The following is a 23,423-nucleotide window of genomic DNA, read 5'->3' as shown; positions in this document are numbered from 1 at the left end:
CAGGCATCCCCCTACCTAGGAAGAGGGGCAAGTGAGCCTTTTTTTCACTTGGGTGAGCAGACCTAAGGGCAGAGCTGTGACTCCCATATGAAGAACTGTTTTCCAACATCCTGATTTTGGCTTTGTTGTCAGGAATAAGAATGATGCAACTGCTCAGAAATGTTGAAGCAAAAGAACCGTCTTTAAAAGTAATTGCTTCCTCCCTTTGTAAACTGACTACTCTTCGAGCACTGCGAATCATTGTAATTAATCCTTCGTACAAGTTACTGTATATATGTTGCATTGTTATGTTTACTCAGATGTAAAATGCATTATTCTTTACAAGGTCAGGGTATAAATCCACCTCGGTCTCTATGACAGGCACAGGCAGCTCTAAACCAAAACATTAGGGGGAGTTTTAAAAAGCTAGTTAGATGCCAATATGTTAATTAATTAATCACAGGCATGTTTCAAAGCATTCTTCACACATCAGGTGGGGCTCCTGGGCTATTATGAAATGCCAAACTTCCCTTGGGGCTTTGAGGATTGCACTTCTAAATTCCTCAGAAGTTCAGGGAAGTAAAAGGGTATGTTTTTGGTATGAGTCACTGAAGTGAGGTTGGAGATAAAGACTTCTTATTTTGTTTTATATTATGGAGGAGCAGAAACCACCAAGCATCTCAGGAAGGAACAAAGTGGAAAGCAAAGAAGTATTTTTCAAAACCTGTAAGCCTATTTTTCTAGAGTCACTTATCTTTTAATTTAAAATTAATCTTAATTTTGCTGAAGTCAACTTTACTTTCAAGTCTTTGGTATATATCAGCCAACCTCCTCTCAAGTTCTGGGGAGAAACCCATGGTTACCCTTTGTGCCAGCTCCTCATGTAGTAAAGGGTGAGCGAACATAAGTAGCTTTTGCCATTCAGTACCAAAAACTTGCAAACAATGAATGATTCCCTTTTGTTCTGCAAACAAAACACTAACATTTATGTCCATGAGCCTACAAGGCTAGATCTGTAGATCTCCATGATGCTCCTTGACAACTAAATTTTTTTTTTTTTTTTTGGTAGTAAAAGAGCAATGCCTATCAAATAGTTTCATTCCATTTCAGTGGAGCTCTGAGCTGAACAGGAAATATCACCAGACTTGAAGAAAGAAAAATAAAAGAATTAGCAGACTCGATGACTATAGGGATTTCCTATTATTAGGGTTTTTTTTTAAGCCACACTGCTGTAAAGTTGGTATGTGCTGCAGGAGTGTAATCTGCCCAGGGAAGCTCCTCAGCTCTGTAGCTGTGTGGTCAGCCCTGTGCTGTGAGTGCAAGGTAGCACCTGGAAGGTATCAGCGAGAGATTCAACAAGAGAGACTGACTAATGGCCTGTGCCAGCCAGAGTCTGGAGTGTGTCAGGGGCCCAAAAACAGCCTCCCAAAGGATAATAGTGCAAGGTAGGGGTGTGTGAAAATGTGGTTGGTGTTGGTGATGTTTGCATGCACAGGTACTGTCACCCTCTATTTCATCCCAGCCTCTTGAGCCAGAGGAAAATAGGTAGTGAATTGTGAGCCACCTGCTCGGCCTAAAACTTTCACTTTAACTGGCAGGAAGAGTAAGTGTAATGGAATTTTTTAAGGGTTGGGCAACTGTTTACATGTGACTCATATTGCATGTAGATTCATGAAATCTAAAGCGATTCCTGGACTAGATACAGAAGAGAAGCGCCTCACATGTCAGGACAAAGCTAGCACTATGTGGCATGTTAGTGCTGAGGGAAGGTCACTCAGTTTCGAATTTTTTCTAATTAGCATTCCCACTCAGTATCTCATGCTTTACCTGCGGCAAAGTTGTGTAATGCCCTGGGAACGCTGTTCTGCTTTCCCAGTGAAGGTGCAGAGGAGAGACAACGTTCAGAGAACCCCTCCTAAGTCCTGCACAATTTAGCCTGGAATATGTTCAGGCAGGACTGTGGGAGTGCATCCAGTACTGCATAGATATCACTGATGAAACTAGATATCCAAATAGTTGGGTATGATTCAAAGAGTTCTCAGTCCACTGGAGAAATGAGGAAAGCAGAAAAAGCTTAGCTTTTCTTCCTTTAGAAACTTCACAAAAGCTCCTTAGAATAAGATCTTTGAAACCCAGTGTGCAGTTAAATTGCTTTGTGAAAGGTGCCTTGTTTCTCAAGAAAACAAAACTCCAATAGAACTTCAAATATTTTGGTTGAATTCTTCTGGTTTGTTCTAAGATTTCAGTTGATGGTTTAAGAAAATGTCGTCGAGAAAGGGGAAAAACTCAGATGAGTGTTGGTGTGAGACAAGAACAACCTTTCACCTGGATTTGTTCTGCAATAATCATGGGAATACAGGCATAAACTCAAACAAATATGGAAAGGGAGTGGCTTATTCAAAGCCTTATAAATAAAGTACAAAGGTATCGCAATGGGATCTTTAAACTTGGTAGAGCATTTGGTAACCAGGAAAGATTTGGCAAGGATCTCTTATTTACATTCTACTGGATTCAGCTGTTTTTAGCTTATTTGCTTGTTGCTTTCAGCTAAAATGGCTAAATGTAAGCTCCTCTGTCACAGATTTTAAAGTGATAAGTATCTGTGTATTTTTGAGTGTGGTAGGAGAATATCCTGGATTAAAATGTTAAACAAATATTCTAATAAAGGAATTGACCTTTTTTTTTTTTTTTTTTTTTTTTTTCCTGTTAAGGTGGTTGCAGAAGTGTGCAACAAACACAGATCTGTCACAAGTGCAGGAATAAAAAAATATAGAAGGAAGGCCTTAAAAATAGCTACAAGTTTTGACTTTTAATAATGTTTTGTATTTATTTTTTCTTGATCTGTGCTGCCAAGTGGCCCGTAATTTACAGAGCTGTCATGAACTTGAATGCAGTGGAACAGATTGTTTTGAAAGAAACTACAGAACAAAACTTGGTTTTATGTTACTGGAAAGAAGTGTGCTTTCTTTCAGTATCAGCAGGCAATCAGAGTTTCTATGGGCCTGGTGTTAACAGAGTTATAACAGCATGAAACTTGAATAATATGGTGATGAATGAGCCTGCAGATTGGGGATGTTGGGGGGGAAATCATGTGCTTTGGAACGGAAAGATGTTTGGTAGCAAGGAGGATGCTGCCACTATATATGGTCTCTCCTTTGTTCATGTTCGTTCAGGAAGAGCCACACCTTGGACGCTTCATGGGTTGACACTGCAGGGTGATAACTGACTGTCACTTCTCTCTGTTTGTGGGAAGAGCACTCTAATGTAATACCGTGATTTGGACAGGCCTGTTTGCATGTTGCAGCTTGTGTTATTTTCATTTCAAGCTTGTGATCACAAATAAGAACTGATTTCTGCACCTCTGTCCATTGGCATTGATGGAGTGGGGTTTCTCAGCAACCATCTCTGAATAATTCTGGAAGGATTCATGTATGCAACATAACCACTTATTTACATTAGTAAATAGCCAAATAGCCTATCTTTATGGCTGCTTATATCTCTACCTGTCACTGAAATCTGCATGTTTTCTTTCCATGGACAAACAGAGTTCCCTGACAGTGAATGGAAAATACCCATCAATATAAATGGAATTGAAGATTAACCCATTGCTGCTAAGCAGAGAGAGAAGTGGGGATAGACAAATGAATCAGGTGGGAAAGAGGAACAGAGGCTACATCTATTTCAGGAAATGAATTATTATATAGTAATTGACTCATAAAGCTTAATTATTTTAATTAGATATTACATAGATATATACACATTGCTTTTCAAAAGTGGCCTTGAGGACATAAGTTGCTGCCATTTTGTTTTCTCTTGAGCATTTGCCTGTGCTTGACTATTGAGCCTGGCAGACACCCCAGCTACTACACGTCCCAGCAGGCACCTTTTGGCTGCTCCTGGGCCGGGGATTTGCTCTTCATGTGAGCCATGAGCGTGGCATTGATGATGGCCTCCAAAGACAGCCTGTATTCACCTGTCATACTTCCCACATTGATGTAGGATGAAAAAATGGAGAAAGCACAAGGCTTATCTTCCATTATGCAGCTCCCTACCTGGTGATTTCCCACTTGCCCTTGGTCTTACTGAAGCCCAGCAATGGTGCTGTTTGCCACTGAAAAGGAGCCTGACTCCGTCTCCCCAGCCTGTGGCTAAGGGACACAGTAGAGCAGCACATGGGATTAGCAGGCTTCTGCTTCGGAGATCAGGGGTCAGAAAAAAATAGTTTAAAAAGATGGATGATGCATTCCAGCAAAACTTGATTTCACTGTGGTGCCAACCCTGCGGAGAGCAGCATGAGAAGATTGACTACTTGTCTGGGTAATATTTCAGGTGACTTATTGCATTAATTTAACTGACAAGACACAGAATCAGCTCAGTGATTTTCTCCTGCCTGAGTGGGTATTTTGTGAGAAATGTGACAACTATATGTCTTCCAAGCTGGATCACAGCCTGTATCCAATGCATCTCACAAGCATATAGAAAAACTGTTCAATGCAAAGACTCAGTCCTATGTGCCTACTGTAATTACTGCAGTGAGGACTTGGACCTTTATTTGGGTTGTATTTGTATCTAAAGAGCTGTGATAAAAGGTCTGAGAGATCAAAGCAAAAAAAAAAAAAAAAAAAAGGTATGCAATCATGGTAACCTTCAGAAGTTCCCATGCATAAAAAAAAATATGGAGGTTTAGAAACAGTCAAAGGATGGGCCAAATGCCCAAGGGTGGGCCAAGGTTTGTCTGTTGGTCCTGGTTGGTAGATTACTGAAATCTGTCCTTCTCCCAGTCTCAGCTACATAGCATGGATGATTGATGAAAGTAAACTACTATTGCTTCTGAGTTGACTGTGTAGTCTTCCAGAGCTCATCTTTTATGCCCATAGGGAGTCTAAAGACCTCTTCTCTGTTCAAAATTCCACCGGAGTTCTTTTTACCCAGTGTCACATCAGGGTGTGTTCACATAACATTTTAGTTTGGATCAGGAACGCTTTTTGCAGCAAGCATTCCCTTCATCACCACCTGCTGTGCTTTATGTTGAGCTGAAAGTCTTGGAGCACGCAATTTGATCGAATTCCTTCTGCATGAAGCTAATTCTGTCGATGTTCTCTAGGAGCACACCTAGTGGGCCATGGGGTCAGACTACAGCTCATCCAAAGTAAACCTTAAAATGAACATGGTGTGGTTGCTGGATCCTCAAGCAACAACTCCCTTGCCCTGCAAATCTGCCTCTGTTGGGGCAGAGAGGTTACAAAAGAGATCTCTTTGCCCTGTTGCGTCTCCTACTTTCAGCAGCTCTGTTCTAGTCATTCCAGATTGTTCCTTCCTTCCTTCATGTCCTTCCTTAAAACTGAACTTCACACTTATACTATTGCTTTCCAGTCACAAGCAGACTATCTCTGAGTGTAGGGAGAGCATCAAGCAGACCGCAGAGTGGCCAGAAAGCCACAGGCTGGGTGTCTGCATTTTTTTGGGAGGAATTAATAAGCCGGACAAAGGGGAGGGTTGGGCTCTTAAGAATTTCTCTGTCTCCTGTTTTCAGTCCTCACCAGCCATGAGATTTGCTCTCTCAGCTGGGTGGATGTTTTCAAATATGTGTATTTTATTAAATTTAAAAGGAGCTAGTTTAAAAATGGGATACAGTGCTCTAGACTGTCTCTGCTCAGCAGTATAAACACAGGAGGGTGTGTATGTGATTCTCATTGTCCCACATGAGCAAAGTCCACATGTTTTTACTGACCAAAAAACAGCTAATCCAGTGATGTTGAAGATGGTTGGAACTCAGTTTCTGCTTCTGAAAATGCTGGTGTGTATTTAACCTCGTGCATGGGAGTGGTACAGATATTTATTGACTACACACATATTTTGGGACCTTCAGGGAGCAAGGTGCTTAGCTAGTTAAATATAGACATGTGCACATAGAATAAGAATGATTAAACTTGGCTGCATGAAGCCCTCCTCTGGTCCTTCTCCTCCTCCTCCCCTCAAGTCTTTCCTCCAAAAGTGCATTAAATGACTTCCAAACTGACTAACATGCTCTAGGGATTGTGACTATTTGAGATTACTATACTTCCCAAGCTCTGGAGGCAATTATCCTTTGGCCTTATCCTTCAAAGTTAGCTGGGTACAGCACTCTTATAGCTGCATGCCTCTGGAATATTCCTTACATAACTCTCAAGTTATGAAAATACAGTGTTTGATTTTTACAGGCAATGAGATTGTTTGATCTATTGTTTCCTGTTAAATACACCATACCAAATTCCATCCCATGGGAACTGAAGCCAGTCAGTAACTGAGATGAGGATTTAGCCCATTCTCTTCTGGGAAAATCAGGATCTTTGAAATTGTGCTTGTTAAGGGACAAATTCTTGTGCAGTATATTGGCTACTATGTGTGTATTAGAATTTTAAATGCACTAGGTTTCCCATTCAAATTTGTCGAACAATTTAACTTACCGAGCAAAAATAAATATATGTTTTTTCTGTACTCATTGATCCTGTCTTTTGATGCCATGCCCATTGTGCTACAATGTGTCTGGAAAACAGCCCGTGATATTTCTTGGGGCAGGAAATAGTTATGCCGGTACAATATTGTATTACAGTGCAAATGATCAAAAGATTACCAACTTAATTTTCAAATCAAGTCCAAACAATAACAGAAGCTATCAAGCTACTGTACTTTGTGTCACAGTTTCTCAGGAATATGCCCAAAATTCTGCCATCACTAGGTATGGTTCCAACACTATATGGTTTGGTGCCTGAACAGATGTGCTGCAGGCTGAGAAAGCACAAAACAAAGTGTAAAATGAAACAAATTTAGCAGTGAAACATATCTGTAATGAATAACTCTAATAGATATATTCCTGCCTGTATATTGCCCTACAAGAAGCAATATGTTGAGTGAGGGTGAGCAAGAATTTCTGTACATCCTTTAATGATAAGTTGTATAGTTTTGGGGTAGCTGCATTCAGAGTTGATAATCAGGCAAAATCTTTTTCTTATAACACATGATTAGACAGTGGAGTTCTTTGCCACTGTGTGCTTTAGAAAATAATAGTTGGCAAAATGGAACAATTCATGTGAAAGTTCAGGTAGGCAGCTGCCATACAGCAATATCCTGAGAGGCCATAGCAATGAGTGTTGAAAAAAACCCAGGCTGTGAAATACTCTGCAATTCTTAATGGTTAGGATAACTTCAATGGGAAGCAGAGTCTTTACATCAAGCTATTGCAAGGGCTCATGTATCTTTTTTTCCTTAATGTGGTAGTGGTAGTACTTGGGGATAATGAACTAGCTGGAGTAGAGAGCTGGTTGCTTTTACAAATCCAGCATTTTCCTTTCATTTTCCTTTCCCTTCTGTCTACAAAAATGTGTCATTTTGATTCTGCTGAGAGGAGGGTTTTGTGCAGGCTTCATAATTTATCAGTGTAGTTTCTGAGGGATATAGTTGTATGAAGATCTCCTCTCTTCAGGAGGAAAAAAAAAAAAAACACAACACAAAAAAAACCACAAACCATCTCACCTCTCAGGTTTTCTTACTGTCTGTAAAGATCTACAACTAAACTGCATGCAATATGGGTTTAATTAAAGCCTCTTGAAATATACTCTGTTCTAAAAGGAATTTGGTTTCTTATTCCTTATTTTGGTAATAATATATTATTTATGGTCTTGGGGTGGTTTTAAAGTAAGATATTTATACTGTCTAGTATCAGTAGCTGACTGGTGATGCCATGGTGAGACCATTCCAGTAATGGGATCCTTGATGAGCCAAAGGACCAAAGTGCCTCAGTGTCCCCTTTCTCCATGGTGCTGCATCAGCAGGAACATGCTCTGCAACTGCTCTGGCTTCTTTGTAGCAGGAGGGAAGAAGAAAGAGCTCACAGAAACTAGGAGCCGTATTGTCTGTCCCTGGCTTCAGCAAGCCAAGGCCACCACTTCCGTCGTGTGACTGTCACACAGCGTGTGTGGGCACAGGTAGGAGTTTCTCTCTGTGGTGTGAAACCTGGCAGAAGGGAATGGCAACCACACAGCTTTCTCCTCCGCTCCTTCTGTGCCTTATTTACACTTCTGGGAATTGGGTTTCCGAGGAAAGATGTTGGAAACAGATGTTTTCCATATGGATCTGCAGGGCATATCAATTGTGCGTTGTGGTGAGACTGACTTGTTCTGAAAGTTGCAGTCACCTAAGGATGCCCAGAGTCCTTGAAGGAGTGAGTATGTTATTGGGGTGAGAGCTGTCTGAAGCCTTCTGGAAGCTATAAAGACCGCCTTTTCCTTACAACCAGTGTAGAAACCTGAAGCTGCAGTGACAGCTGACGGTGACACAGGATGCATTGGAAATCAATTGGGACGTGAGCTGTATCACTGCAAGGGCTTCAGAAAGGGCGGAAAGCAAGGGATAGGGTAAGTCTGGGTGTGGGCTGGATAACTGTGTAGGCAGTGATCCAGGATACCACAAGAGCAGGCAGAGACCACTGGAGAAAGCCAAGAGTGGTCAAATGAGCCTCAGTAGTGGAGCCCTAAGAGGAGAAAAAAAATAAAAACAAAAAGAATAACGTTCACACTTTTTGGGTGAAGTCCTGGCTGGTGAATAAAAGGCTTGGAATAAAGAGCAAAGAAATTCCTTCTTACTGTTTGATGATTGTATTAAGAGAAATACAATTTAATGCCCATTTTCAGTAAATAAACAGGTTTGCTACCCTGTTTATACACAACTCAATCTTCAGTTTCCTCAACAAAAAACAATCTAAGCATTAGCTAAAGACTCTGGCCCAAAGGGGTAATAGTATTCTTTAATGGGAATAAATAGAGGGTAGGCAGTGCTCTTTCAACCCGTTCTTTGAAGAGCAAGCAGAGTACAGCCTTTAAGAAAGGTACAGGTACACAAATATTTACCTATTAGGACTCTATTCACCGTGGGCTCAGCCCTATTGTACTTGGCATTTCTTTGCTTTTCCAGAGATTTGCGTTCAGAGGTGTGAGCTACACTCAAAAGCAGCAGTGACACAGGGTGGCCACACACTCTTGCCAGGTGTTTCGTACCTCCAGGTCCATGAAGCTGATGGTGCTGGGCTGCAAAACCCTGTGCGTAGTTCTCAGACCTGGGTCAGCTCCAAATTGCTCCCTGCATCAGCATGGAGCTCCTAGAGCTGATACCTGGGAGCCAGTGGTAAGGCTCATGGAGGACTAGGGCCTCGTTACGGTAATTGCCGGATAGAAAGTGTCGTCTTGTGTAAACGTCTAATCACAGAGCTGCCTTTCTCATTTACCTGTCCTGTAATTAAGATACAAATGTGAAAGGTATTAAGAAATAACTGCCACTTCCACATTGTGCATGTCAGGTAGTTTGGTCGTGGTAAACCATTTTTATGGGGTTAATTTATTTTGATCTCGGGTTTGCACTTTTGTAAGATTAGCTAAAGTGGTGTACTTTTTATCAGACCCGGTAGATGCTCTGGGATTAAAGTGCTCCAGCCCTGACCATCCTGAAGGAACTTCTGAACAGTGACTGGCAAGACCTCAATGCAAACACACATCCATGAAGAATGAGGCTGGGGTTTGTGCTGTGTCCCCCTTTTTGTTTTCCTTCATCACTGAGTGCTATGGGCAGGGCACACCAGGGCAGGGCCTCTCCTGGGAGGGCTGGGGAGGCCTCGGGCCCGAGCCGAGCACCAGGGCTGACAAAGGCCCCATTAAGCCGGGTGGGGAGGAACATGATAGCTGCCTCTCGAAGCCAGGGAATCTGTAAAGTAAACCGCCGGGCAGTGCGGACATGGAGGTGAGGAATGTGAAACTGGAGTCGAGCTATTTGAGAGCAGCGCCCGTCCAGCACTGCGCAAGACGGTGTTGGCTCGCAGAAGCGGTGTAGCTGGTTATAAAATACAGTGTTGATGGGACAAATGCCTTGTTGGTATAAATAACTTAAACTCTAGTCAGATTGAGCCATCTCTGCCCGCTTGTGCTGGGGTAAGCAGGCTCAGTGTCCCCATCCCAAGTAGGGCCCAGCACAAGTATTGGTGCAGGTCTATGGGGAGCTTATGGGGCTGTGCAGGCAGAGCTGAGAGGGGCAGGAAGAAGGCCCTGCTGATGGGAAGCATGGTCCCAAAACTGCCCATGAGGCTCTGTCAGGGGTGGCAAGGGCTTGGCTGGGCATTCAGTGCCTCTCTAACCCACCTGGTGGCTGGGCTCTAGCATACTGTCATGAAAGGGGTCCTAACAACAGTCTGTACTGAAAAAGCTGATCAGAGGGCAGGAAAAAGGTTAAAATCCTGGAAACATTTTACTAGAAATTTCCTGCAGAGCAGTCAGCAAGTTCAAGATCCTCACCCTCTTCAGTTTTGTTCCTCTACTAGACCAGCTGTTAACAAAGCAGCCCAAACCAGCTGAAAATAGTGACTGGTGCATTTCAGCCAAGGGTAACGAGAGACAGAAATAAAAAACTCCAACTGTGCAGTCAGTCTTCCCATTGATTCCCATGTTGCGTTATTTCACCCTTAAGAAATCTAACAACTCTAAATGTTAAGGAATGTTGCAGTTGAATAAAAAGAAAAGAAAGACCCAAAAGAACCAATTCCTTTTGATGCAAAATGAACTGATGAGCAAACGAACAAAGCATATGGTAGGCAAAGCCGGTTTTAACCACCAAACCTTCCTATCTGGCAGATTTTGTGTAACATCAACTTTGTTTACAGTTCATAGCATTACTAAGAGGAGTGCTCTGAACTGAGACTTGTATGTTTACTATCATAGCAAAGGAACAAACAAACAGAAAGTGGAATAAGATCTGTTTTAAAAGGAAAATGCCGGATTAATACTAAGACAACTGAGCTATTGTCTAAACAGTGGTTTCAAACTTGATTTAGCTTGTAACAAAATGTAACAGTACCCACCACAACATATATTATGTCTAATGCTTTCCCTTAGGCTGAAATGAAGGAATAGTTCATTCTTCTAACTTGTTCCAGGTATAAAATGAATGCTGCCTTTTATTATTTTTAAAATGTTCCCAGAAGCTGATGGCATTATTTCATAAGACACATCGGTACCTTGTGCTGTGTTCCTGAAGAACACACATGCTTCGGTGGAACATGACCAGCTATGTGTTAAACCATGTGGATGAGGAATATGGCAATGATAACCTATTGTGCATGACTTTTGCTTATCTCTTTTGGTTTATGTCGCTTACCTGTATGCATTTCATGAACCTAAATTCTGATTAAAATCAAGCAATAAACTCTAACTTTTCAGTCATAGTATTCCTGTATTCTCTCTTTAACAGCAATGTTCTAAAAAAACTGAAAATATTTGTAGCTTCTCCAAGTTCTGTATCCATTTTCATTGTTTAAGTATTTAAAGGGAACTAACTAAATATTTGTAACCAATAAAGAGCATTTGATTTATTTGTGGAGTCATTTTATTCATTCTTTGTATATATTGGAATGACTTAATTTATACTGAGGTTCTTGAACAGATGTTTAGACATTTCAGAAATCGCCTGAATTTTTAGTTCAAACAATTATTCCTAAAATGGAAGCAATGTCTTGCTATTGGCTGATATTAACTCTTTGCTACTCCTGTTCTTCCTAAGTTTGGTTCTGCCTGGGCATTACAGACATCCCTCTGGTTTTGATTACCTGGATGTTATTATCTGGCAACACACAAAATTAATGCTTTGCAAATTAACTATAGGCTGAGATTGCATTCTTCACCTAATCACTGAGATTTAAAGACAATCTAATAACCTAGTCACCTTTTCATTAATATTTTAAAAATGTGAAGAAAAGGAAAAGGAGTTATAATCTGTAGCATCTTGTTCCTCTGTAGACTTTTCTCATTGTTGGGATTCATGGTATTAGCTGTCAGTGGGAGCTGTTGCTTTTAGTTGTGTATTGCCATATTCTCATGTACATGTATATGCATGCATTACTTCGTTTTCAGCAAAGTCTAAAGTTGTTCATCTGTGTTTCCAGGAAAGAGGCTTCTTGAGAAGGACTTAATAATTCTGCATTGCCGGAGGAGTATCTGTTTTCCCCAGCGTGTCACATGTGTTTTGTTCTTCCCTGTAGCTTGCTGGCCTAGCAATGGAAGTTGAATTCTGGCTCCAGCCTAAGTTGTGCCTATTTATGGTAGGACACAGATTTAGGGAGCAAAATCCTTCCTTTCCCCCTTTAAATGTAAATCAGTGCTGGGATATGTGATGACAGTCCTGATGAAGTGTCTGAAAGCCTGTCTTCTTGTGAAACAACATGTGCACTTAAACAGAATAATTTCTAGCTTTCTTCTAATATAAGAAAGCTATTTATTATGTAACTTTCAAATCCTTTTCTAAAGATAGACTTGCTTGTGAAAAACACTTAAAGCATTGGAGACTGAAATTCTCAGTAAAGCACTGCTGTTGTGCCTGTGGTATTTTGGCCATCAGTTTCTGGTGGGGTGTGTGAGGATCCAGAGACAGGGCAGCGTCCCTCTGGATCTGTGCTGCTCTCCGAGAGGCTGCAAGGCTTCTAGCTGTGTCCATTCTTCTGATGCTTCCTCTGCCACTTCTCTTCCTCACCTTTCCTCCATCCCAATTGATCTGCATGTCCAGAAAAAGTTGGACAGAGTTCAGCCCATTTGGCTACCAGCAGATGTCTGCTGCTGATGACTTTTGTTCTATCCTCACTCGTACTGTACGTAAATCAGTAGAAATGAAACGATCCATTTTATGTTGGTAAACTCCCGTGTCATCTGATCTCCACGTAGGAATTTAGATTTAATTGTTCTTGTGTAGGCTGGTAGATATTTATCTGTGGTGTGGGATAGGCAGTCTTTAATATTCTTTTGGATTGTGTATTTCAGCTTTTGCACTCTTGTGCCCAGAGCATAGGATGCACATCAAATGTTAGATCAAACTTCCACTGAAATCAACAGAAGCGAGAACAAGATTTGCCTCTAATGTAACATTTTATTATTATAAAGAAATAATTGTTCATCCTTGTTCTGTTTTGCCATTTTTTAAATAACTCATAAAAAAAGAAAAAACAAAGAAATGCCTCATATAGAAATGCTTGTAACGCGTGTATCAATGTTGTATCACAAATTGAAATGCAATGTTGCCTTTTAGAGCGTCATTCTTGCTCGGACTCTTTGTTCCCAAACATTTGGTCTTTAAAACAGAGAATATCAACACGTATAATAGTATGAACTCTCTTTTGAAGTGCAAGACGAAGAGATGAGGGCAAAGGGGAAAGTGTTATGTGTGTGTACTGTTTTAAAGCAGAGCACTGTATTGTGAGAAAACTACTGTACTTGCTCTCTTCATTCAGCTGGAGAAGAATCACAGGCCTGTTATGTCAAAATGCAGTGCTTTTCCAACTCAACTGTTCTTATTCTCCTGAGTTGCTGCCCGGGAAACTGAATAGGAGGTTGACAAAGTATCCAGCTAAAAGGATGTCATTTAAAAATGTACTGCTGTGTTTATAGTTGTGCAAGACCAGCCAACAGATCACTTGAAAGCACAGAAATCGGAAAATGGCAGTCTAGAGTTGTGGAAAATCCCATCTCTCAAAATTCAGATGTTTTGTAAAGGAGAGAATTTTCTGCTGCAGATTTGGCTGAATTTTTGACATTCTTGTATTATCTCCTTCTGCTGGAAGAATGTAAACAGTACTCATCTGTCAGTGTAGCTGTTGCAGCTGGATGGCCTTTGGGACTGGAATTTTTTTTTTTTTTTATGTAGATGGAGATGTATCCCGAATGTGGTGCTTGCATACTGTCAGCTCTAAACAATAAAATTTCCACTGTGATGGGTGAGGTATGACAGACATTTGCTTTGTGCTGCCCCATTGGTCTGTCTGCTGTGACTTGCAGAGGAATTAATTCCAGGCTGGATATGTAATCAGATTTGATGCTTGACTTCCTGCTCCACTAAAGTGACCGATAAAGATACCATTAATTAATAGTGAGCAAATATGAAGGCCAAAACTAAAATCCCCTTTTTGTCAGTTTCTAGAAGACTGAAAAGTTTGTCCTGTAATGATTAGAAAACATTCTCTTTTCCTTGTCGACACCGTCTACAGCAGTAAAATTAATTCCAATCCTGATCTACCCTGCATCTCTGGTTATCTCACAAAATATGATTTTCTTAACAGCTGTGAACTTCAGACTGGGAACTGCATAGTTGTTAACCATCCTTCTGTCTGCTTCCTGCTCCTTCATCAGAGCTACCCTTACCCATTAATTCCCATTCATTTATTTTCTGAATGTTATGACTACAGTGCAGGCAGAAGTTCATGCAGATACCTGAACTCATCTGGAAAAAGCCAGCTCTGGAAAACAGTCTAGAACAGTGGAGTCAACTGTTCATCTCTGCTGTAGCTTATAACATTTATCATTTGTACATCTTGTACTAACCAGGATAGGGCACAGGAGAGTGAACTTAGGACTGCTGTCCCCTTCTTGCTCTGAATATTGTATTCTTTCTTTTTGTACACCAGCTTGTCATCTCCAAAATGAGGATTAATCTCCAGCTAGCCCTTCCCAGCAGCAAGGTTTTTAGGGCAGGAGGTGATGGGTGAGGGTGCTGGGTCCATACCTGACAAGAATGGAGAAGGTGGATGATTTTTAGGCTTAAGACATGCCCACAATGTTTTAGGCTTAACTCAGCCTACAGGCAGAGTTTGGAGATGCTCAGAGAATGCACAAGAACTTGAATACCCCACAGCCCAGGCAGCTGTGTGGAGAGCTGGTGGATCACTTGCTTGAACTTGCATACCCAAATTTCTCCTAAATTGCTCTAAGTACCTATTTATTTATTTATTCATTCAGATTAGGTTCTTTCTTTCTCTTTGCCTCAGTCACCATCCAGAAAAGAATAACAATTTTCCGCCTCTCCAGGATGTTGTGTAATGAATATTCAAAGGCTTGGAAAACACCTATCTAATATGATAGTAGGTGTTAGTACGTACCGACCACCATTGAGTTCCCTGGTCACTGCAGCTTCTAACCCAGGAGAAGCAGACTGAAGAAACTGTTATTTCTGCCACCTTTTCTAGATGGATCTTTGTGCTGATGAGAATTTGTGGAAGGATGCTTTTTCTCCATCTATCTTCCTCTTTGTTTTCTCTCCCCTACACACACAAATTGAGACACTATTTACACAGTTTGTCCTATGCAACCACGGTAGAGAAAACTCTTATTTGCATCTTGTTATCATTTCTAAGTATAATGGAGTTTTCATTTCCTGTTAACACGGAGACTTACATAAAAGTAAAAGTGCATTAATTTGTCAAAAGGTAAAATGCCTGTGTGTACATGCACCCTTCCAAGCAAGAGTGAGAGGCACTGCTGTGGATGCACTTAGCCCTTACTGTATAGCATTATCTTAGTCCTATATTTGTAAATTAAAACGTTTGTGTGTAAAGCCTTTTTAAAAAGCATAATCCAATTGTAAATTTCATTAACAAAATGACTAATCTTACTAAATGTTACAATGAAAGTGCTGACAGAACTTAAGTTCTAATCTGTGAATGCAGCATTATAATTTTACAAGAGTAGCTGTTCTTAATAAACATCAAAGTGAATGTAATTATTATGTGACTTTAGCCCTTTTTTTCCCACGATACTGTAGTTAATCTTGACTACAGCTAACATTAAGCACAATGTTTTAACTCCCCTGACGATAAAGTTTAAAAATACTTTAGGTTCAGATTGTTCCACTCTGCCATTATCCCCCTTTGGTTGCCTCAGTGGGTGACCTTCACTCTTTTGGCTTGGATGCGTTGGACACTGTCCTGTAGAGGGTGTTTTGTGTGTGCTTTGGGAGATGGAACCAGGACAGAGGACAGTGTGAAGAGCCCCATTCTCTTGGGGCATCCCCATTCTGAAAATGAGCTTGGACTGCATTAGTATCTGGAGATTCCCTCCATATTTCACTGAAGCTTATTGATCTCAAAACCAAAGCAAAACAAAAACTGAACAATTGTTTTAGATTTAGAGCAATGAGGCGTGCTTTGTCACGGTCTGAGCTCAGTTTCCCCCTGCCCTGCTGAGGGAGAAATCCAGTGCATGGCTGCACACCTTGCAAGATGGTAGGCATTGGGGCTGGGTTTTGGGAAAGGGATTGTGCTTTTGTCTACATAGCCTCTGTTGAGATTGTGGTAATTACTTGGTGAGGGGGAATAATTTAAATTAAATCTTGTACAGTTGCAAAGTGAAAGGGACAAGGGTCTCTTTTTGGGGGTTTAAGAAGCAGTTGTGGTTTAGATGGAGACTACTTGGAACAGGATTGAGATTATCATTTACCTCTGTAGATTTTAGACATGTTTTTCCCCTCCTCTCCACTAATGATATCATCTGCCAAGCCCAAATCTGAAATATTAATTTGAGAAATTCCCCTAAAATAAAGACGAGCACATTGTGTGCAATGATTTCAGCACATCTGCTGCCACTTACAGTCTTCCCTTCAGTGTTCTTTTTTACCTTAAGCTTGACTTCTTGAGCTGGCTTGAAGAGGTCATTTTCTGACAAAGCACATTACAGCCTGAGCCCTATTAAGTCTTCTTCAAATCATGAATCTCATGAAAAAAATACTTGTTGTAGTCTCTAGACAAATGGAAATACATTAATAGTAACAGCACAGTTGCTGCAGTTACTGGCATCTTTATTTTTTGCCTTACATTTGCTCTTTGTGCAAACAAATGTGTATTCAAAAACCCTAACTAGAAACAAATATTCACACATAGTACCCATATTTCTTGACCTGAGTATGTGACAAAATCAAACATTTTTGTCAGGCATGCTTCATAACCGTGCATTCCTACATATAAAGGCCCAAGCAGGATCCTTCTTGAATGACACACACGATTATTATTTTGTTCCCAAGGGAAAGTGGTATTACGGCATCAGTATTATCCACTGGTAATGAGGTGCTCACAGATGAAAAGAGGAGGGGTAAGGCAGATATAATGTGAGTGACTACCCTGTGGCAAATATTGCTTTAAAAATGTTTTCATAACACTTCAAAGAGTCTGAGTGAGGGGATCATGTGGTAATACAGTCTCTTGCTTTAAACAACGGGGACTTCCACCCCCAATCCTGGATAACCCTGTTAATATTGCTAGCAGTTCCTTTGCTTGATGCCAAGTACATGATTAAGACTCTGATTCAACAAATCAGAGGTGATCACTTAACCAGAAAGTATCATATGATAGATGAAAGGCTTCTGAAAGGGAGCTCTGTGCATCTGTAGATCTGCTTTGTGTTTTGTCCTCACCGCAGACTCTGCCACTATTGTTAATATCTGTGAAGGACTCTGGAAACAAAAACGCTGGGACAGTGGCTAAACATTTTAACAGTGATGAGTGTCAGATGAAAATATGGGGATATGGGGGAGTTGTGCCAGTGACAAGATGTTCTTTGCTTCTGGTCCTCAAATGTCATGTGGTGAGGTTGCATTTTTGTAATTGCTGAGATGATGGGTGCAGCAGAGACCCAGACCTTATCATCTGCAGGAGATGGCTTCCTCAAGACTTTGCATGTCTGAAGCCTGTCTGGGGTTACTGATTTGCACAACAGCAGGAGTGATTCTCTCTCCTGGTTTCACTAGAGATCTGATGGGGAAGGGATTTCTGAACTGATCCCTTTGATTGTTATAAATACAGAAACACAATTCAACTACCTGTAAAGTGATGTAGCAAAGAGTCAGTAGCCAGTGTTTTTTTTTTCCTTTTTTTTCCTTTTTTTTTTTTTTTTTTTCCCAATATGTGAAATTTTCAATGTGTGTAAAAGAATCAGCTCTTTGCACCCGGGTGATACACTGAGTGCTGATAAGCTGTTCCTCCACAAATGCAGGGAGGGGTTCTCAAATTGCTTTATCTGTGAAAGACTTTTTATTCTTTTTTTTTTTTTAATTTATATATTATTTGGTGTGGGTGGTCACTTAATTTCAGTGACATAAATGCTTCTCTCACCAAGCATGCATTTTAGTGATGCCTCTCCCTGGATAACTGGGCAGCACAGGTTGTACAGAAAAAGAACTGCATGGACAAAACCCAATGAAGAGGGAGGTGTGCATGTGCTGTACCACTGAGCATGGGCTGAGCAAATTGATCTGCTTTGGCAGATCAGGCAAAATACCCAGAGTTGCTCCTGTCAGCTGGGCATAGCCACAAGTCCATGCCCAGATGCCGGGGGACCAGCAGGATGTATGTAAGCTGTGAATGATCCTGCCATTGAACTCTTTGCTGCAGTAATGTGTTTAATGTTAAATGCTTCAAATAAAAAACAAATGGATCAGCTGGAGATTGCTGTTTCCTTGACCATGAGGATGATGGGGAGTATACCTAGAATAAATGGAAAGACGCAGAAAGAAAGTTGTTCACTTTCCTTTTACGAGTGAAGAAAAATGTGGTGATAACCTCCAAAAAATAAATGGTTACTGCAGAATGAAAGGCAATACAACATTATTATACATCCACCAGTGCCAAGGCAAGAGTCAATGGGTTTATGTTTCAAAAAAAAACCAAAAAAACAAAAAAACAAAAACAAAAAAACAAAACAAAACAAAAAAAAAAACCACAACGACTTTAACAAGAAGTTTTAGTGGAAAAAGGTATTAGGAAATACTTTCTCAGGAATAGGAGAGTGAAATGTGGGAAGTGGTTGCCTGAAGATGGTGAAAATTGACACTGAAGCTTTTAAAAATAGGTTTGAGAAATACCTGTCAGAAATGATCTGTAGTCAGTCCTTAAAGCACAGGGATGTACTACTTGATTTCTCAGGCCCCCTCTGGCCCTGATTTTTATGTTGTGATTTTAAAGCATTTAGTGTAAAGCCTTTATCCCTCAAACGGATTTTATTTTCTATTTGCCTGCTTCTTCTTAAATCCAGCCTTGTTCTTGGTATTGTGATATATATTTTTTTAATGGCATTTCACTTCTTGTGTATGTCTATGAAATGATAAGCCGTTTTCATAAAGTGCTCTGTCAAACCAAATTCTCTCTGCTGTTTGAGGGTATAAAATTGGTTCTTACTATGAAGAAAATGCAGGTAATGTACTGTTCAGCCACCTTCATTAAAGATTCACATAAACTACTGAGAACTGGCCAGAAACATGATGAGTACAACTGGTCTGCTCCTGGATTTACATTGTGTGCTTGTGGGTGCAGAGTGGGGCCATGTCCGTGTATAGGTGTCTGGAGGTGAGCACCTAACAGGCCACTGATGTTATGGGTGTTGGCAACGAAGTCAGCTTTGCAGTTTGTTTCTGGGATGATAATGGATTACAGGATCTATTGAATTATCCAGATGATTTACCTTAATCATGTCTTGCGTGTATTTGTTGCTCACGGCCTTTCAGTGTGCCAGGCTGCCTGGTGCCTTTTGCATTGGGGATGCTTTTTCAGTCAGATAATCAAATCATACATTGCACTTTGAGTAACAATGAGTTTCTTGTCCCTCTCTTCCCAAATCCAGCAAGTAGCCAGCATCCCAGAGGTTTTCTCCTCAAAATGTTGAATGCCTGACTTCCAAACTTGGCTCTGCCACAGGTCTGACTTGCAGCTCTCAGCAAATTGTTTCTTTCTTCAGCTCAGTGACTCACCCAAGTGGAGCAGATGCTGCTTACCTACATTTCTGCTTTGCCAGGTAACATGTTTGCATGTTATATTTTGCATAGAGCCTAGTACAGCAACTGTAATTAAATCCTGGCAGAAGTCAGTGGAGAGGCCAAATGATCCAGGGGTGCTGCTAATAGTAAAGCCAAAATTCACCCACCAGAGAAATAACTCGAGTGCTTCAGTGCACTCTAAAACCAGAATGACCTCCTTTCTGAAGGCCAGGTTTTACATCCACACACTTGCTAGGCATTTCATCACTTCCTTCAGAGACCTTGGTTGAAGTGGTGTCTTTGGCTCTCTTTCTTTTCCCTTTTCCTTTCCACTTTCTCAGATATTCTTGGACTTTGTTTCTTCTTTGCACTTTCTGCTATGTTGACTAGCACTGCTTGAGGACAGAGGCAGCAGGATGGTTTAAATAATGGTCCGATATAAATCATCAGTGCACTATTTTCAAGTATATCAAAGGGGAATACCCAGATAAAGCAACAAGCACTGTTACTATTAGTAAAAACACTGTGTTAGTTTACATTTTCAAATGGTCTCTGCTCTATCAGCCAAGATTGCTCAGTTTATTTATTCAGAAGATCTGATTTGATGCAGTGTAAAGATTTTATGCAATTTGGTAAGACTGGAAGTGGGATCTACTGAAATACGAATATGCTGCTTTACATTTTTTATATCTTTCTTGATATCTCCACTTCCAGAGAAGTCAGGTTCTTTAAAGATGCCAGAAATGCCCAGTGCAGCACAGAGTGTGCATGAAGAAGTCTCCCTCTTGTAATACTATCTGTGAGATTCTCAGAAACTGAGAGTGCTGGCCAAAATAACTCCAGAGGGACCAGAGGCAGGCCAAAACTAACATGGTTTTAAAATCTAGCTCTATATGCTTGCATGCAGCTTTTCTAGGAGCTGTTTCTTCAGTGAGCCTACTGATGGGATTTCTAAAACTGAAATAAAATGAGGGTCTGTTCCTCAAGTATTTGTCCATGCCACAGTCTGAAGTCACTTGCTAAGAGAGTGTGGGCAGCAGTGTATAACGTGTATAAATAGCAGCTGGCTCCTCTTCTGTCTCATGAGTAACTCGTGCCAGACTGCTGCATTCCTGGTGCGCGTGTTTGAGATGCAGAATGAGTTAGGTTAGAAGAAATTGCATGGAAACTGTCTGCATAGCTTTGAAAAATTATCTAAATCTGAGAAATATACTCTCACATAACATTTGATTACTTGCTGTGATGGAATCTGGCCTCTCGGTGACTCCCTGGGTTACTTTCCTGGGTGTCTGCCTTGGGGATAAGTGCTCAACTGATGTTGCCTCTGGTGATACTTGGGAATTGCACTGCCCACCCTCTTACACCTCACTTCTTCAGGAGGTGTGTAAGAGGCACTAGCAAACCAAAAAGCTTTGCACAACACCAAAAGCTTTGCACAGGTGGCTTTTATCCCAGAGTTGCTTTGCTCAGGGTTTAAGCACCAGGCTTTGCAGGTAGAAAGTGAAGCAAGGCATCTCCTGTCTCTGGAAATCAGCATGGCCTTGGGACTTCCTGGGAATCTGTCTGAGCTGGATGAACCACGTTTTTCCCCTTTCCTTCACTGAGCCCCTCATTTGAGAGGCTACTGAGAAACCCTGACAGGAGTAAAAAAGAGTTGCTGCTCCTTTCAGAACTTTTTTCTTCCTCTGTTATCGCCTTGCATCCTCCTGGCCCCATCCTGCAGGGAATCCTGACAGGTGATTTGGTCCAGAGGGACCATGGCCCTGACAAACAATATTCTCCCTCCACGGGAACCATCCTCTTGATTAGGATTACTCAATTTCAGTGGTACTGCACTGAACTGGGAGAATTAGTCTTGTTACCTCCATGCTAGTGCTCCCTGAGGTTTAAGCTCATCAGGGAGGTGGAAAGAAGAGAAGGCACAAGTGTGTATGTTCAAAATGGAGCGGGCAGCTCATTAAAGTGAGACAAGAGACTGTAAACTGAGACATGAGATCATAAACTGTCATCACGCTGCATCTATTGCACTTTTCTGAGAAGTTCTCTGTGGCCAAACAGTTTATATGATCGATCATATTAGTGGAGGACTCTATTATTTGGATGTTGACAAAATCCTAGGTTTAAACTCTTTTTTTTTTTTTTTTTTTTTTTTTCTGCCAGTTATTATTATTATTTTTAATGTGCCTTCCACATTATGAAATGCTGTCTTTGCAGTTTCATCAATGCTGGTGTTCTTATAGTTTCTTTAAACAGCCAGAACATAAGGTGTTTTTTTTTTTTTTTTCTTCTCCTTTCACAAACTAGAAGCAAAATGAAACTTCATAGCTGCTTTAAAAGACCTTTATTCTATTTACCATGATATTTTTACTTCTGTGAAAAAGCACAAAGTATCCAAAGCTGAGTTTTCTGGTAGGCTTCCCAGTGGGATTATAGAGATAGACTCAGGAGTGAAGCGCCACTGGTGGCCCTCTGCTTTCTTATGGACAAACCATCACCTACTGGGTAGGGGCCCAGTATCTCCTGGCAAATAAGTGACCATGTAGACCTGTAAATAACACCTGCTTCTGTTATTGTCTGTCAGGCTAGGCTAAATGTGGTCTAAAAGAATGAACAACATTTCAAATTTGGAAATAATAAAATGCAGTTGTCTGCGGAAGATCACTACTATGAAATCTATGCGGGGCGCCCAAATACAATCTGGTATATTTGGGCAAGAGAGACTGGGAAGAGAAAGAAGGAAGGAACTTTGATGCAATAGGAAACTTCTGAATTTATCCAGGCAAGTCCTCTGGACAGCTCTGGGGCTGAGGCCTTATATATAGTCTTTGCTATTCTTAGAGCATGCAGCAGAACAATGGCTCCATTTGAAGAAGCTCTTTTATAGCTTGCCAATATAAAGAAGGCTGTGCAAAATGATATGATCATGTAATTGAACACTGTAAATAGATATTCTGACCCTGACGATAATTTTAAATTAGTTCACTTTCCTGCCACATCTCAACTTTGTGGACTTAACAGAATGAGAGAAATTTAATTAATTTTGCTGGATTTATAAACGTTCATCTTACATATATGTGATTTATAAAATCAACTGAGTCAATGGAACAATGATGGAGCCTTCTTTCTATTCATCGAAGTAGAAGCTAGATTAACTTAATCCCTTTGCTGGTTTGACCTTAATGTACAGTCATGAAATTAAGACCTGTGAATTCTGCGAAATCCAAACCTCAAATGCGAAGAAGGCCTTTTGCTTTTTATAATGCTGCCACAGTTTCCCCTATTAATTAGGATTAATTGGGATTATTAAAATTGGTTCTGTGCAATGCAATAGAACTGGTGGTACAGGCTTGAGTCAGACAGATGTAGCATGCAACAGCAATTTGAATGGCTGCTGCCCAAACAGCAAGCTAATATGACAACCACCACTGGCTGGTGCAAGCCACCAAGTGTCCCAGCTTGCATGACATCAAGGGGACTGCTTTGTGCCCAGTGCTTTGTGGGAAATGAGCAGTGTTTCACTGCAGAGAAGGTTTTTGGTAGCTCCCTCCCTATCAGAGCCAGCTGCTGCTCCATGCAACGGCCTCTGCAAGGCTCTCAGCAGCAGCAGCCTCAGAGCAGGCATCTCACCCAGCTCCTTTTCCCTGCCATCCTGGGCAATGCTACGCCAGCCTGAATCTGTACGCAGTCACAGTCACACCAATGCTTTCCGCTCTGCAGGCAGGCTTTCCTCTTTGCCATGTACCACATACAGCAGCACATGGCAGCTGCAGAGAAGGAGCTGCTGGGGACGGAGCAGGACCTTGCACTTGCTGCTGGCCTTGGGTAAAGGTTTCTGGGGAATAGCAGAAACTGAATTCCCATTTAGGACA

The sequence above is a fragment of the Anas acuta genome, chromosome 1, assembly GCF_963932015.1.
Source record: "Anas acuta chromosome 1, bAnaAcu1.1, whole genome shotgun sequence".
NCBI lineage: Eukaryota > Metazoa > Chordata > Aves > Anseriformes > Anatidae > Anas > Anas acuta.
This window is presented reverse-complemented; position numbering follows the sequence as displayed.